We start from the raw sequence: 15,222 nt of genomic DNA, 5'->3' as shown, positions 1-15,222 counted from the left end.
GAGATGAGAGATCGAAAGAAAATTCATCTTCTTCCCGCCATACCTCCCTCCCCTCCACCCAAAATTCGAACTGCTTGCTCCAAAACCTCAAGTCTTCTCCTATAAGTATCAAGAGGGGTGTATCCAACGCGTGCGTCGCGTGTGACTTAGACTTTGACTCTTGCTCGGAGAGGAGAGGAGAGGAGTCCGACGTGCTGCATCATCCGCCGCTCTAGATGGGGCCATGGTGAAGATGGCTGGATCACACAGGCCCGTGGAGTCATTCGTCTTCCTCAGCTTAGATCTCAGTCCGGCCGGCCGAGAGCGAGCTAGATCCATCGAACAGGTATAGATGCTTTCTCCTTCTCATGTAATATACGCATACCCTTGTGTGATTTGTTGGCTCTTTGTCAGGATAGTGCCATAACTTTTCGAGATTTTTAGAGATCCTCTGATTTATGAAACAGCCGTGGCCGGCAGCATGCCGTCGTTACTAGTCAATCTTGGGAGACCGTCCATCAATTGTTCCTGAAAAGCAATAAAGGGAGATGAGAGATCAAAAAGAGCTGAATGCACAATTATGAAAATTTAGAATTACAGAAATTCACAATCTTTGATCACAATTTCAAATTCAACATCAACTCTGTTTGTGACATCCTTTGATTGATCCCCTTGAAACAACCTTGCCAAGCCAAAGTCTGAAATCTTAGCATTCAAATCCGAGTCTAACAGAACATTGCTTGCTTTAAGGTCTCTGTGGATTATTTTCAGCTCAGAATCTTCATGCACATATTGCAAACCTCTGGCGATTCCATTTATTATCTTGAACCTCTTCTTCCAATCAAGATCCTTTCTCTTCTCAGGATCTATAAAGAAGCAAGAAACATCAGTGAGGTTAATTTTGCGCCATTATTATAGCTCAGATTTAAATATGTTTTTGGCGCAATGTCTTTAGTTTTTACCAAAGAGAATCGTGTCAAGGCTTCTGTTAGGCATGTATTCGTAGATAATGAGTTTCTCTTGTTCTTCCAAGCAAACTCCAATTAGCCTAACAAGATTTTTGTGCTGAAGCTTTGCCACAAAAACCAGCTCTGCCTTCAACTCTCCTATTCCTTGTGTTGAACCAGGGGATAGTCTCTTCACTGCTATCTCTTGGCTATCAGGAAGAGTTCCCTGTAGGATGCAGTGATGATGCACAAATAGCAAACATATAAATTCACCAGAAGTCACAAGCAGTCCAAAACAACACAGAACGAGCAACACAATGACACGATTGGCACCTTATAAACAGCACCAAACCCTCCTTCCCCAAGCTTATTTTCGTCTCTAAAGTTCTCTGTTGCAGCTTCCAGTGTTTGCAGATCAAGAATGGATAAATTGATGTTGGGAACGCTCTCCCAGTTCCCAGAATCTGTCCAATGTGCCAATTATTATCTATACAAACGAACCCCATTTCGAAAGATGATGAAGTTTGATCATTAGAATGAACAGCAAAATCCATTGTCTGGAATGCATAATTATTTTATCATATATATTTCGATAATTGATATATTTGAACTTGAATTGGCTTACAACTATTTTTATCTTTTTTTATTAAAGAGTTGGACCTACCTATTCTCCTTCGTTTAATGATCTGCAATCTTGGTAACTTACATGGTAGTATCGGCAATATTTGTTTTCTTCTCCAGCTCCAGAGACAAAAGCAGACAAAAGTGGAAGCCAATGCTGCACAAACAACAGTCAATGCAACGGCTAGGATACGTGCGATTGTATTTGGTTTATTTTTGCTTCCTCCTGTAAAATGACACTAGAGTTAAATCACTTGACTACATGGAATAGGTCTATTAGTGTTTAATATAAATGTATATTTGCAACGTGTACTATATTTAGTATCCACACGGTAAACTTAAAATTTGGCACCTTTCGACAAAGAAGCTCTACGAAAACTTGGTCTGATGTTTAGAACATCCCTTTGTTTACTCCATCTCGTGTGTCTTACCTCTCGAATCTTTCACTTCTTGATGCTCTCAAAAGTATTTACCTGGCCAGATATGCCTGTCCATTGAGCCATTTTTGAATTTGTTGAAATATATTGCACACCCTTCTCCATTATGGAACTTTGGGTGAATTGGTCAGGGCATCAATTCAATATGTAATCAGAGCTAAGTTGTCTCAACTTGAAGACCTGACCAGCGCAGTAGTGGAATAAAAATTTCTGCGGACTTTCATCCATCTCACCACAATGGTAAGCTGAAGCCTAGGAGTGGCAGGGAGTGTTGAAGTATAATGTCCAACTTTCTTCACGAGTTCAGACTTATGGGTGAATTCATCAATTCAATAGAATTTTGAAAAGTTTTTTGAATCGTGTCAAGGCTTCTGTTAGGCATGTATTCGTAGATAACGAGTTTCTCTTGTTCTTCCAAGCAAACTCCAATTAGCCTAACAAGATTTTTGTGCTGAAGCTTCGCAACAAAAACCAGCTCTGCCTTCAACTCTCCTATTCCTTGTGTTGAACCAGGGGAGAGTCTCTTCACTGCTATCTCTTGGCCATCAGGAAGAGCTCCCTGTAGGATGCAGTGATGCACAAATAGCAAACATATAAATTCACCAGAAGTCACAAGCAGTCCAAAACAACACAGAACGAGCAACACAATGATACGATTGGCACCTTATAAACAGCACCAAACCCTCCTTCCCCAAGCTTATTTTCGTCTCTAAAGTTCTCTGTTGCAGCTTCCAGTGTTTGCAGATCAAGAATGGATAAATTGATGTTGGGAATGCTCTCCCAGTTCCCAGAATCTGTCCAATGTGCCAATTATTATATATACAAACGAACCCCATTTCAAAAGATGACGAAGTTTGATCATTTAGAATGAACTGCAAAATCCATTGTCTGGAATGCATAATTATTGTATCCTATATGTTTTGATAATTGATATAGTTGAAACTTGAATTGCCTTACAATTATTTATATATTTTTTTTATTAAAGAGTTGGACCTACATATTCTCCTTCGTTTAATGACTGCAATCTTAATAACTTACATGGTAGTATGGGCAATATTTGTTTTCTTCTCCAGCTCCAGAGACAAAAGCAGACAAAAGTGGAAGCCAATGCTGCACAAACAACAGCCAATGCAACGGCTAGGATATGTGCGATTGTGTTTGGTTTATTTTTTCTTCCTCCTGTAAAATGACACTAGAGTTAAATCACTTGACTACATGGAATAGGTCTATTAGTGTTTAATATAAATGTATATTTGCAACGTGTACTATATGTAGTATCCACACAATAAACTTAAAATTTGGCTCATTTCGACAAAGAAGCTCTATGAAAACTTGGTCTGATGTTCAGAACATCCCTTTCTTTACTCCATCTCGTGTGTCTTACTCTTACCTCTCGAATCTTTCACTTCTTGATGCTCTCAAAAGTATTTACCTGTGTGGCCAGATATGCCTGTCTATTGAGCATATATATAAATGTATATATGCCTGTCTATTGAGACATTTTTTAATTTGTTGAAATATATCGCACACCCTTCTCCATTATGGTACTTTGGGTGAATTGGTCAGGGCATCAATTCAATATGTAATCAGAGCTAAGTTGTCTCAACTTCAAGACATGACCAACGCAGTAGTAAAATAAAAATTTCCGCGGACTTTCATCCATGTCACCACAATGGTCAGCTGAAGCCTAGGAGTGGCAGGGAGTGTCGAAATATAATGTCCAACTTTCTTCACGAGTTCAGACTTATGGGTGAATTCATCAATTCAATTGAATTTTGAAAAGTTTTTTGATAATTCTAATCCTTTGGATGCTTCTTCTATGTAGGCTGTTTGATTGGAAAGAAAGTAAACATAATTTTTTTCTTCGGATTCAATTTGTAGGATTTTTTCACACATTCCAACCGCTTGGTAGGTACCCTATGCCCCCCCCCCCCCAATCAGACATCATTGGATTCCTGTAGTATTCAAGATGGTATGGAAATCAACTTATGTGTTTGGCCTAATTTTGCGTTGTACGATCGTCCCTATAAGCCCTGAACTCTATGGTATTTCAACAAATGTGCAGGTCTCCAGCACCTGAGCTTCACTTTACTAGTAGCTAGGAAAATGTACTACTTCATATTACTTGATGCTAATATAGATGTATCTGTACATATTTTAGTTGTAGACACATCCATTTTAGCATCAAATAATATGGTCGGAGGGAGTAGTATAGTTTTTATTGAAATCTGCAACTCACCTCCATCTGGGACTATGGGTCCGTCACCATCCGGCGAAGGCGCAACGGCCCACGCCGGCGCTTTGAGCTGCAAAACGGGATTGCCGAGGAAGGGAGGATACAGCTCAAACCGGTAGTTGCACCGTAACCCCAGGATCTGCCCTCCCCGCCGCCTGCTTAAATGCTTTGGCATCACCCTCGTTATTTTCTCTAGGCAATCCCTGCACTCGGCCGGTCCAATGTCCGGCCGGCACTGCGCCATCGCGTAGATTTTCGGGGCGCTCACGTCGAAGTCTTGTACTCCTGTGCCGAACCGCATGGAGGAGTTCATGGCGGCGTAGTCCGAGACCGCAGCAAGGAGAACACCCACGGCGGCGTCGAGGGTCGCCGCCGGCGAGGCGACGCTCGCCCCGTTGGGTGCGATCTGCCGTTTGGTGTTGTCGGCGGAAGCAAGGAAGTTCTGGTAGGAGAAGCGGAGGTAGCAGTGCTCGTAGTAGACGGTGGCGTCCATGTTGTAGGGACACGCCTGCTGCGCGTCCCGGAAGGCGTTGCCGAGCAGTCAGCGCAGGCGGATGCGTTGGCGGTGTCGCCGCGGCAGAGGGTGAGCGCGTACACCGTGTTCGGGATGGCCCCGGCGGCGCCGGTGGAGAAGAGGGTGGGAGACGAGGAGGCGTTAATGGGGAGGACGGAGGAGAGCTGCTCTAGGTTTGATTGGAATTCGCTGTTCGCGGTGTAGTTCCGGCTATTGTCGCATTCTTGCCGCAGCACGTCGCTGGAGACGAGCTGCGCGAGAAAGGGGACGACGAGGATGCAGAGGTAGCACCAGAGTTCGTGCGAGATCATGGTGATAGCCAGGTGGTGGTGTGGGTCTGAGACAACAAGATACAACGGGTGCAGAAGAGACAAGGAATGTGACTTTATAGGCTGGCTTGGGAGTTGGGAATTCTAGTGACATGACACTACGAACAGTTTGATTTGCACAGAGGAGATCTAGTTTAGTGCACTGCTTGTTTACTTCGGGTCAGAAGCATGAAAATATTAATATCAAGAGATAGCCGGCGGCTTATAATCATAGAGGAATAAAGAAATTCAGTACTGTAGATGAATTGTTGAGGTCGATGACCAATGGTAGTTCAGGGGGGAGTTGGATTCTCTGATCTTTCCGCTGCGAGCATGTCATGCCTGATTGATCGGTGTTAACTTTCGTAGGGGCCGTGTTGAACGCAGATAAAGGAACAATATTCCCACAAATGGAATTTTATGTAGGAGTAGTGTTGACTATTGATGAATCAAGCTGAACAAGTCATCGTTCTTCAGAACAGCGTTCTTTCAGTTATTTGGGCTATCCCTTTCAGAAATTAGAAGAAACGACTTCTTAAAAAGATATGATGCAGGCACTGGGCGAGAATTTGTTCGAGCAACCAGACTCTCTACCTAGTCCTGAAAGCAGCTGGCCGTTTGATGCCGAAACCGTCACGACACGCGTCCACAAATGAAATTTTATATAGGAATAGTGTTGACTATTGATGAATCAAACTGAATGAGTCATGGTGCCACGACCATTTCTCAGAACTTCCTTCTTCCAGTTACTGTTTCAAACGGGAGCGACCCTCTTTTAGAAATTAGAAAGGGTTTCTTTGAAGAAAAAAAGGGATAATATGTCATTTTTATGTTGTCATACTGGCAAGTGGCTACTACCGAGGGTAAGAACATAGGAGGATTGACTAAGTTATGCAAATCTTCGGGGTAGCGTCAGCCCGTAGATCTTCGGGGTGCTCACGTCGAAGTCCTCTACTCCTGTGTTGAACAACATGGACGAGTTCAGCACAGTGTAGTCTATGACAACGGTGAGGAGGAGACCCACGGTGGCGTCGAAGGTTGCCACTGGAGAGTTACTCGATGTTGGGCATGATGTGCCATTTAGGGTTGTCAGTGGAAGCCAAAAGCGGAGGTAGCAGGACTCGTAGTAGATGGTTGCGTCCATGTAGTACGTGCACGCGGATGCATTGATGGTATTGCCACAGCAGAGTGTGAAGGCCTACACTGTGTTCGGGATGTCCCCGAGGACGCCCGTGGAGAAGAGGGAGGTAGAAGAGGAGGCGTTAATGGGAAGGGTGGAGGATAACTGCCTTAGGTTTGATAGGAAGGTGTTGTTCGCGGTGTAGTTCCCATTGTTGTTACATTCTTGCAACAGCACATCGCAGGAGAAGAGCTGCGCGAGGAAGGGGAATGACGAGGGTGGAGATGTATCACGGGATTTTGTGCAAGACCAAACTAAATAAGTCATCGTTGCCATGACCATTTCGTTACAACTGCCTTCTTTCAGTTATTTCAAACTGGAGCAATCCCTTTCAGAAATTAGAAAGGGCTATTCGCAAAAAAATATTAGAAAGGCATTCTTACAAAAAAAAAGCATTTTCCAGCAACATTACAAGAAAATGCAATACTGGCAACATTTTCTAGCAACATTACAAAAAATGCCCTAGAAATTACAAGAAAAATCCAGCCCAACATGACTAAAATGATCGAGTATATATCTTCAGAATCTTCTGCAAATTGTGTTAAGTTTCAAAATCACATAGATTCCGCTATTTTTTTATGCAATCACGTAGAATAAAAGCAATGCAAGCAAGAAGCTCAATTATCTACCATCCGGTGGTGATCCAGTCAAAATGTTTACGCTGTGCGGTTCCTCTAACTCTCGATCTTCTCCTTTGTTCCGAAAATAAGCAGGCTTCTTTTTTAAAGGGAAGAGCAGGCTTCTTTGGGTCAGGCAAGCTTGTGCTCTCATTCATAAGCAGTGAGATAGCATCCGAGATTGTCGTTGTCTTGCACGCACATCAACCCGACATTAATGAATCTCGTAATCTCTATGCTTGGATTCTTAATGTCTAAGCATGGGTCAATGAGCTCAAACCATTTTTCCCTTTTCCATAATAGCCAAGCCTGAAAATGGGTGGTGATGATGAAATTAACTAGCAGTGGTAGCCCAGTGTAATAAGAGTGGAAACAATGTTTCCAACCATGTGAACTATAGACTTCTTCTATTCATTTTCTTGATTATTTGGAAAATATAGAAAACTGAATTATAATACATTGGCGAACAAGAGGATCATCTACTCACATGCCCAAGAAGATTGCCAAAATTCCCGGTCTGGTGGAACCCGTTGTTTCTTTTTCCGCTGATGATCTCGAGGAGCAACACACCAAAGCTGAAGACATCTGACTTGATTGAGAACTGGCCCTCGGAGGCATATTCTGGAGCCATATAACCACTGATTGGAAAAAAAGGCTTCCAATTAGCGAAGTTTGTGTTATCACCAGAATTTGACCAAGTCTGGAGATGGGCCGTGATTAAATGGACTTAGAAGATTTACATGGAAGATATTCCCGAACCGGCCTTGTACAAGAAGTTTGGGCAATATTGCCCGTGTATCTGTAAATATAGTAGGATACGTGTCGGTTAGAATTAAGAGATAGAATTTAGCTCGTACACGGTTGGGTTTTTTCCCAAGTTAGAGAGTCTACGGACTATAAATATGTATCTAGGGTTATTGAGAAGGAGGACGATCACGTTCACAACAAATCAATCTAGGCGCATCGCCACCCCTTGTTTCGAGGGTTTCTCCCGGGTAAGCAACATGCTGCCTAGATCGCATCTTGCGATCTAGGCGATATCAGCTTATTCGTTTTTGGTGTTGCTCGTGCTGAAGCCTTTTTGATGGCGAGCAACACCCTTATCTTAGGTGTTTTGGGGTTGATCACAATGCTTTCACGATGCATTTGTTTAGCTACGCTTCCCCTCGATATCTAGCTGCCCTTACACCTATTTTAGGTGTAAGGGCAGCACCTTGCTTGTTCGTTATTTAGTAGATCTAATCCGTTATAGTTGCTCCTTGTTCTTCAAGGATTGGTTTGATATCCGTATGGTTAGGCCTTATAAACGGGTTGAAGGATCCGGTAGTGAGTAAGGTGTGGTTTACTAAGCTCTAGAGGGATTGTTCCGGGGATCAACTTCACGTTGGTTTTTAGGTCTCTTTAGGGTTGGTTTTCCATCATCTTACGTACCTGCTAGGCTCAATTACGCATAGGATGTTCCGATTATACGGTGAAAACCCTAGACTATCGTAGATTAGCTTAGCTTGATATTGATAAAGCATGATCCCCATGTCCTTATAAATCTAACATGAACCATGGGGCAATCGGCTCTTTGAGCCGATCCACGAAATAACTTAAGAGCCGATTGGGGCTCGTATTTAATGTTTACGTGTTTGCCATGCAGGAAACTAGTCGAAGCAATCCATCACCTTCCTGACCAGGTATAGGTCAGGTGGCACGCCCTCGTAAGCACCAGGACGCGTGTGCCAGAAGGCATTGCGGGCCGTCGCCCGAGGGACCGGGGTCAGCCGCAATCCCGGGAGCCTCCCGGCTCCTCTTGTGTTGCCCGTCGTTGCTCGCCGGTGGGTTTCTGACCGCAACACATTCTGGCACGCCCGGTGGGACACCCTGCAACAACATCGACGTCTGCAGCAACCATGTCAAAAGCTGCGGAGGAGGTGGTTGGCGAACCAGTCACGTACGCAGATCTGCCAGAAGAGCAGAAGAAGAAGTATGATGAGATGAAAGCCATCTTGGAAGGCGACCTCATCGGCTCTTTCGTGAGGACCCGTTCACATGGCGTAAGGTGGAAGGGGTCTCCCCTGAAGGTGTTCTGGACGGAGTAGACCTGTCTACCCCTTCGGAGGAACGTACCAGAGCTCTGCGCCAGGAAATCAATTACATGGCGGCACATTCTCTACACCACTATTCTGAAAGCCTGGTGAACACTCTCGAGCGCGTCGCGGTCCGTGTGGTGCAGGAAATCATGAAGCATCAATACTCCCCGTCAGGACCTATCCTAGGGACTCACCAGGGAGAAGTACCGCTCCAGATCAGGCCGCCGCTACCATTCGCGCTTGCGGCACCAGAGCCGCCGAGTTCGCCGGCGTATGTCGTATACAAGGTTGGAGGCGATCCTAGCGATTGCCAGTTCCTATATGAGCCGCCTAAGGATATCCCGCATGGGTACGTGTGCACATACGTGCCGGACTGCAATGCCTTGGCGCGCACAGGCCAGATCGCACCAACAGGGATTTACGGGTAGATGCTGATAAACAAGCATGGCTGGCTAAATATGCTACTGGAACGAGTCATGAAGGCTCGGTTCCTACAGCTAATACCATGGAGCAGATCAGCACTATCTTGAGAGACCAATTCGGCATCCTGCCGAAGAGGAAGACAATCGGCTATTCCAAGCCGTACCCTGACGAATATGACCTAATCCTGCTGCCACCCAAGTATCGGCTCCCTGAATTCTCAAAATTCAATGGAGCAGAAGGATCTAGCTCAATAGAGCACGTAAGCCGATATTTGGCGCAGCTGGGCATGATTTCAGCGTCAGACCAGTTACGTGTGAGGTTTTGCGCACAACCTCTCACGGGGTCAGCTTTTGGATGGTACACGTCGTTGCCACCAAACTCAGTCCGGACGTGGAAGCAAATGGAGGAGCAGTTTCACGTGCAATATCACTCAGAAGCTACCGAGGCCGGCATTGCCGATCCGACACGAGTGCGGCGAAGCGGGGAGAAACAGTATCTGAATACATCCAACGTTTCAGGACTGTCAGGAACCGATGTTATTCGGTTCGTTTATCTCAGAAGGAAGCGATCGAGTTGGCAGTACTGGGCCTCGCGACGCCAATCAAAGATCCGACTTCCCAAGCAGAGTACAGTTCATTGTCGCACATGGTGCAGAAACTCACATCCTATGAGCAGCGGCACCCTGAATTGTACCAAGACAAGTTCAAGCGTCCGGTGGGTCTGGTTGAGATGGAAGAAACTGAAGATCCTGCACCGGACCTGGAGGTGGCTGTAGCTGAATGGGCTCGGGGGCACATCCCGTGTCCTGCAAGTGGGTAAAACCACAAGGGCCTCCAAAAGGGTTTGACTTCGATTTGAGCAAAGCTGAGCAAATTTTCGATCTATTGCTTAAGGAAAAACAGCTGAAGTTACCCGAAGGCCATAAACTCCCTACAGCGCAAGAACTGAACGGGAGGCCGTACTGCAAATGGCATCACTCGTTCACCCACACCACCAATGACTGCAAGGTGTTTCGTCAGCAGATCCAAGTGGCGATAGAACAAGGCCGATTGCTCTTCGGACAGTTTGCCATGAAAGTGGACACACATCCGTTCCCTGGCGTCAACATGGTGGAACCAAACCACTCCGCGAGGCGTCGATTGGATTTCTCGTTTGATGTTAACATGGCAGGGCCTGTGCGCCACCATGACAAGGATAAAGAGGAAAGCAGTCACTCCCGCAACAAGGAAAAGGAGGAGGCCGATCCACGCGACCGGCCCCGATATGATGACAAACGGTACCTTACCAAGGAACAAGTGAGAAGCGTGCGATACCAGAAACCACTTTCCACGCACCTCCTCAACAAATATGAATATCAGTATGACCGACGTCGGCAGTACGATAGAAACGACGAGAGATACAATCGGTCCGATGAAGACAAAGGAAGGTACCGTTGGCATGACAGAGGCGACAAAGGACGGGAGCACCGCGCTGAGGAGAGGTCAAGGGAGCAGGAGGACATGGATAGACACTGGGACTGTCCCTTCTTTAAACACTGCTGGGACTCAGGGATGAGCCGATTGCCTACGATCGAAAACTGCCCAGAGTGTAGACGCTGGAAGAAGGATCCAGGAGACGTTTCAGTTTTCAAGCGTCTAGGACCTCTCCCGCGACAGAACAAACGTGCTGAGTCCTCTCAAGATGAAGACTTTGAGGAGTCAGAAGAGGAAGAAGAGGATAGGTACCACCGGCCAAGGTGGTGCCCCGATGGGCTCAGCCACTCCCAAAAGCGTAGGGTTCAGCGGCTACGCAGCTTGGAGCAAGCCGAAGCGCGATACTTGCACACGTTGAGGAAAGCACGGCCTGATCTGGCCATGAAAATTCAACAGACTTTGGACGAAGAAATACGTCCACCAAAGAAAGTTTGGCGTCCCAAGCAGGAAAAAGCCGATGCGGGTACATCGGCTGGCACAAACATGGTGTTCTTCCTTCCATCAGAGTTTCGTGCCCCAGGAACTGAAGAAGTGCCGATAGCACAGTTTGACTGCGGTCCACAGCCCGTCATCTTCGAAAAGCCACGGGAGAAGGGCTACAAACATATGAAGGCCCTGTACCTAAAGGGTTATATCAATGGGCAGCCCATCGGCAGGATGTTGGTTGACACGGGAGCGGCGGTCAATATAATGCCTTATTCCATGCTACGGCGTTTAGGACGCTCTAGTGCCGATCTGATCAAGACCAACGTCACACTAAACGACTTCAACGGCCAAGCATCAGGGACGCAAGGTGTCCTGAACGTGGATCTAACCATAGGCCGAAAGACGGTCCCAACGACATTCTTCATCGTCAACAGCAAGAGCACCTACGCTGCCATGTTAGGAAGGGATTGGATCCGCTAACTGCTGCATTCCATCTACAATGCACCAATGCCTGATACAGAGGGATGGAGACGACGTAGAAGTCGTGCATGCAGATGATTCGATCGACGTCTCGATAGCCGGCATGAACATTTGGGACTCGGACGACCAAGAACCGCTCTCTGGAATCAGTTTGGACGGCTGTGATCGCATCGAGGTGACAAAAAACGGGGTGAGGCTGGTCTTATCCACCGGCCTGATAGAGTAGCAAGAGCAACATCCATCGACACACGTGGCAAGGCCGATCCGTGCGATCGGCCCCAAAAAATAAAAAGCAAGGATCTCACGTCAAACATGTCACGTAGTCGTGGTAGGGAGGCTTCCTCCTGTAAGGGAGCACATACAAGTTGTAAACCTTCATTGAGCAATTCAATCAACATGGAGGCCGATTCCAGCAATCGGCCAAAATTATCCTCGCCATGCGTTACGCTTCGTGTTCAACGTCGATCTAACGGGCGACGGAAAGCTGGGATATGGGTTTACGTCAGCTGATGAGTTAGAAGAGATCGACATTGGTCCTGGGGATAAGCCACGACCAACATTTATCAGCAAGAAGTTAGATCCGCATCTGAGGAGCCTGATGATAGCTTTGTTGAAAGAATACCCAGATTGTTTTGCCTGGGATTATACAGAGATGCCCGGGCTAGACAGGAGCATCATTGAGCATCGGCTACCTCTCAAGAAGGGATTTCGGCCGTTCCAGCAACGAGCACGGCAGATGAAGGCCGAAATTCTAGAAGAAGTCAAGAAAGAGATTGAGAAGATGTTGAGCGCCGGGTTCATCAGGCCATGCGGGTATGCTGAGTGGATATCTAGCATCGTACTCGTGGAGAAGAAAGACGGCCGATGGCGCGTCGCCATAGATTTTCGCGATCTCAACGAGCCACTCCGAAGGATGAGTACCCTATGCCGGTAGGCTGAGACGTTGATCAATGCAGCGGCTGGTCATAAGGTTTTAAGCTTCATGGATGGCAACACCGGTTACAACCAGATTTTCATGGCTCCGAGAAGATATACATAAGACAGCCTTCAGAGTACCGGGTTCGGTGGGCTTGTTCGAGTATGTGGTCATGACATTTGGGCTGAAGAATGCCGGTGCAACGTACCAACGAGCCATGAATTACATCTTTCATGATCTGATCGGCAAGTTGGTAGAGATCTACATCGATGACGTGGTGGTCAAATCTGTCTCAGTGGAAGGACACCTGGAGGATTTGCGACGCATCCTAGACCGAACTAGAAAGTTCGGACTCAGAATGAATCCAAAGAAGTGTGCTTTTGGCGTGACGGCCGGTCAATTCCTGGGCTTCCTAGTTCATGAACATGGAATTGAGATCGGCCTGAAAAGTCAAGAGGCAGTGCGAACGATGAAGCCACCGACGACCAAGAAGGAACTCCAGAGTCTCATCGGCAAAATCAATTTTGTCAGAAGGTTCATCTCTAATCTGTCAGGACGAATTGAGCCGTTCATGGGACTGGTAAAAATCAAACCTGATGAGGAGTTTCACTGGGGGGCATGTGGTGACCCGGCATACCACTGCATGGTGTAGTATGCAAGTCTGATATAACACCAATGAAACACCGTTCCACTCGTATTATATCGCTCAGAGTGGTACAACAGAAACATATGCGGGTCCAAGGCATGTCTATAGAATTACAACACGGACCTTTACAAAAGATCCACACGGCCTCCTACTTTACAATGAGGTAAAGCCGCAAATAAACTCCAAAGAACGACTCGTGATCTAATCTTATCACGGACTCTATTTAAAGAGTATTTGACTAGCTAAAGAGGCTAAGACTAGATTCTAGCTAAATAGGAGCTAGGTTTAGGAAGCTAGTTCCCTTCTACTACTTAATTTAGGGTTTCTCCATGGTAGTTGTAGTGTTTGACCCTTCCGAGCGGGTTCCTGTCCCCTTGAAGTATTTGTAGACTCCTCGGTCTTCGAGTTGCATGGTAGATCCTCCTTCGATGCCTCCATATCTAAGCGAGGATTTAAGAGTGGGATGAGTACGAGCGTACTCAACAAGTTCATTATAGGAAAGAGGTGTTTAATGCACTAGCTACGGCATTAGACCAGAAAGTCTAATACCAATGCAGGTTTCTATAACCATTTCTTCAAAAGGTTGCTTTTATTCAGAAGAACTATGTCCGTCAGCCTTCACCGGTTTACTAGAACTTCATGGAGCTCCTTTCCGGCCGCGTTCGCGACTCCATATCCCGAACAGGAGTGACAGGTCACGGTTCTTTACACTCGCAGAGGTGTGTTGCTTTACCCATAAGAGATCTTAACCTTGGTGCCAACCGAGTCTATAGTTCTCGTCCACACGTCCTTTGGTGTGAGGCCCGGTATAAGGTCATAGCCAATCATATTCCTCCGCTACCTCATACACCCACCCGTTGATGCAAACTCCGACCCTGGGTCCTCGTCGGTGCTCTTATACCAATTAAGGACGGCCCCCGACCACGACATTAGTTCAGGTCTCTACCATGAACTCCTTCGCCGACAGCTGCAACCCATCATAGACCGCAATTACCGTGGGGACTTCATCGGGACCCCCACCCTACCACTTGTCCTCTCTTGGATCAAGGGTACCACTTGTCCTCTCTTGGATCAAGGGTCTACTGCAAGCGCATCCGTTGATGTACAAGAGGTGGAAATACAATTGACTATTCCGTCCCACTCCGGATCTTATGGTTAACACGGGTATTACGGCACAAGAATCACTCGGCGACATTTGTTGTTTAATCCTAGATGGATATAAACCCGTGCAATGGAACCTCCACCATATCAACACAATCCATGGTTCCATTGCCCACCACATAGTCATATTCATAATTATGAAAGTAGTGGTTTTGATTTTTGTGCAATAGTGATAATCATAGTACTTTTCAAGTAATTTGATAGAAATACACAAATGACATGAGCAAGTGATGAACTTGCCTTTCTTGGCTCGCAAGATTATGCAGACAAGGTCTTCGATACGCAATAAGTCCAAATTCTGAAATAGCATCATCGTCCGTAGGGACGATGTTTAAAAGATTGGCAAGGATGCAATAATGCACAAGTATGAGATGCAATCGCTCTAAGCGTGACCTAACCCCGATGATTTAGGATTAGTGAGTTGAAATGATTTGTTTAGGGTGTGTTGCACTTTTAGAGTGGTTCTCATACAAAGTTCTTATTCAAGTGTGGTTACATGGTATCATAAACAGGTGCTGCAATGTATCATAATAATAACATTAATAGCACACAACAATAACATTGAGTATAAACCTAATATGTAATGAATGGTGGTTGGTTTTAGCACTATATGGCATGGTTAATGGTTAATTATCATATACTTCAAAAGAATAATTTTTGACGAACATGTTCTTTAATAAAGAACAAGTATGATAATTAGGGTTGTGGGGTTCTAGGGTTTACTATGGTTTTCCACTAGTTTATAGGGTAAGGATTAGATGGATCCCAACATAGTTGGATT

At 45.9% G+C, this 15,222-nt stretch overlaps 1 pseudogene; it reads right to left on the bottom strand.

Moving 5' to 3' along the window:
• Positions 1-435: 435 nt before the first annotated feature.
• On the bottom strand, positions 436-5,045 carry LOC124672654 (annotated as a pseudogene).
• Between the last annotated feature and the right edge of the window lie 10,177 nt (positions 5,046-15,222).

The sequence above is a fragment of the Lolium rigidum genome, chromosome 7 (assembly GCF_022539505.1).
Source record: "Lolium rigidum isolate FL_2022 chromosome 7, APGP_CSIRO_Lrig_0.1, whole genome shotgun sequence".
NCBI lineage: Eukaryota > Viridiplantae > Streptophyta > Magnoliopsida > Poales > Poaceae > Lolium > Lolium rigidum.
This window is presented reverse-complemented; position numbering and strand designations above follow the sequence as displayed.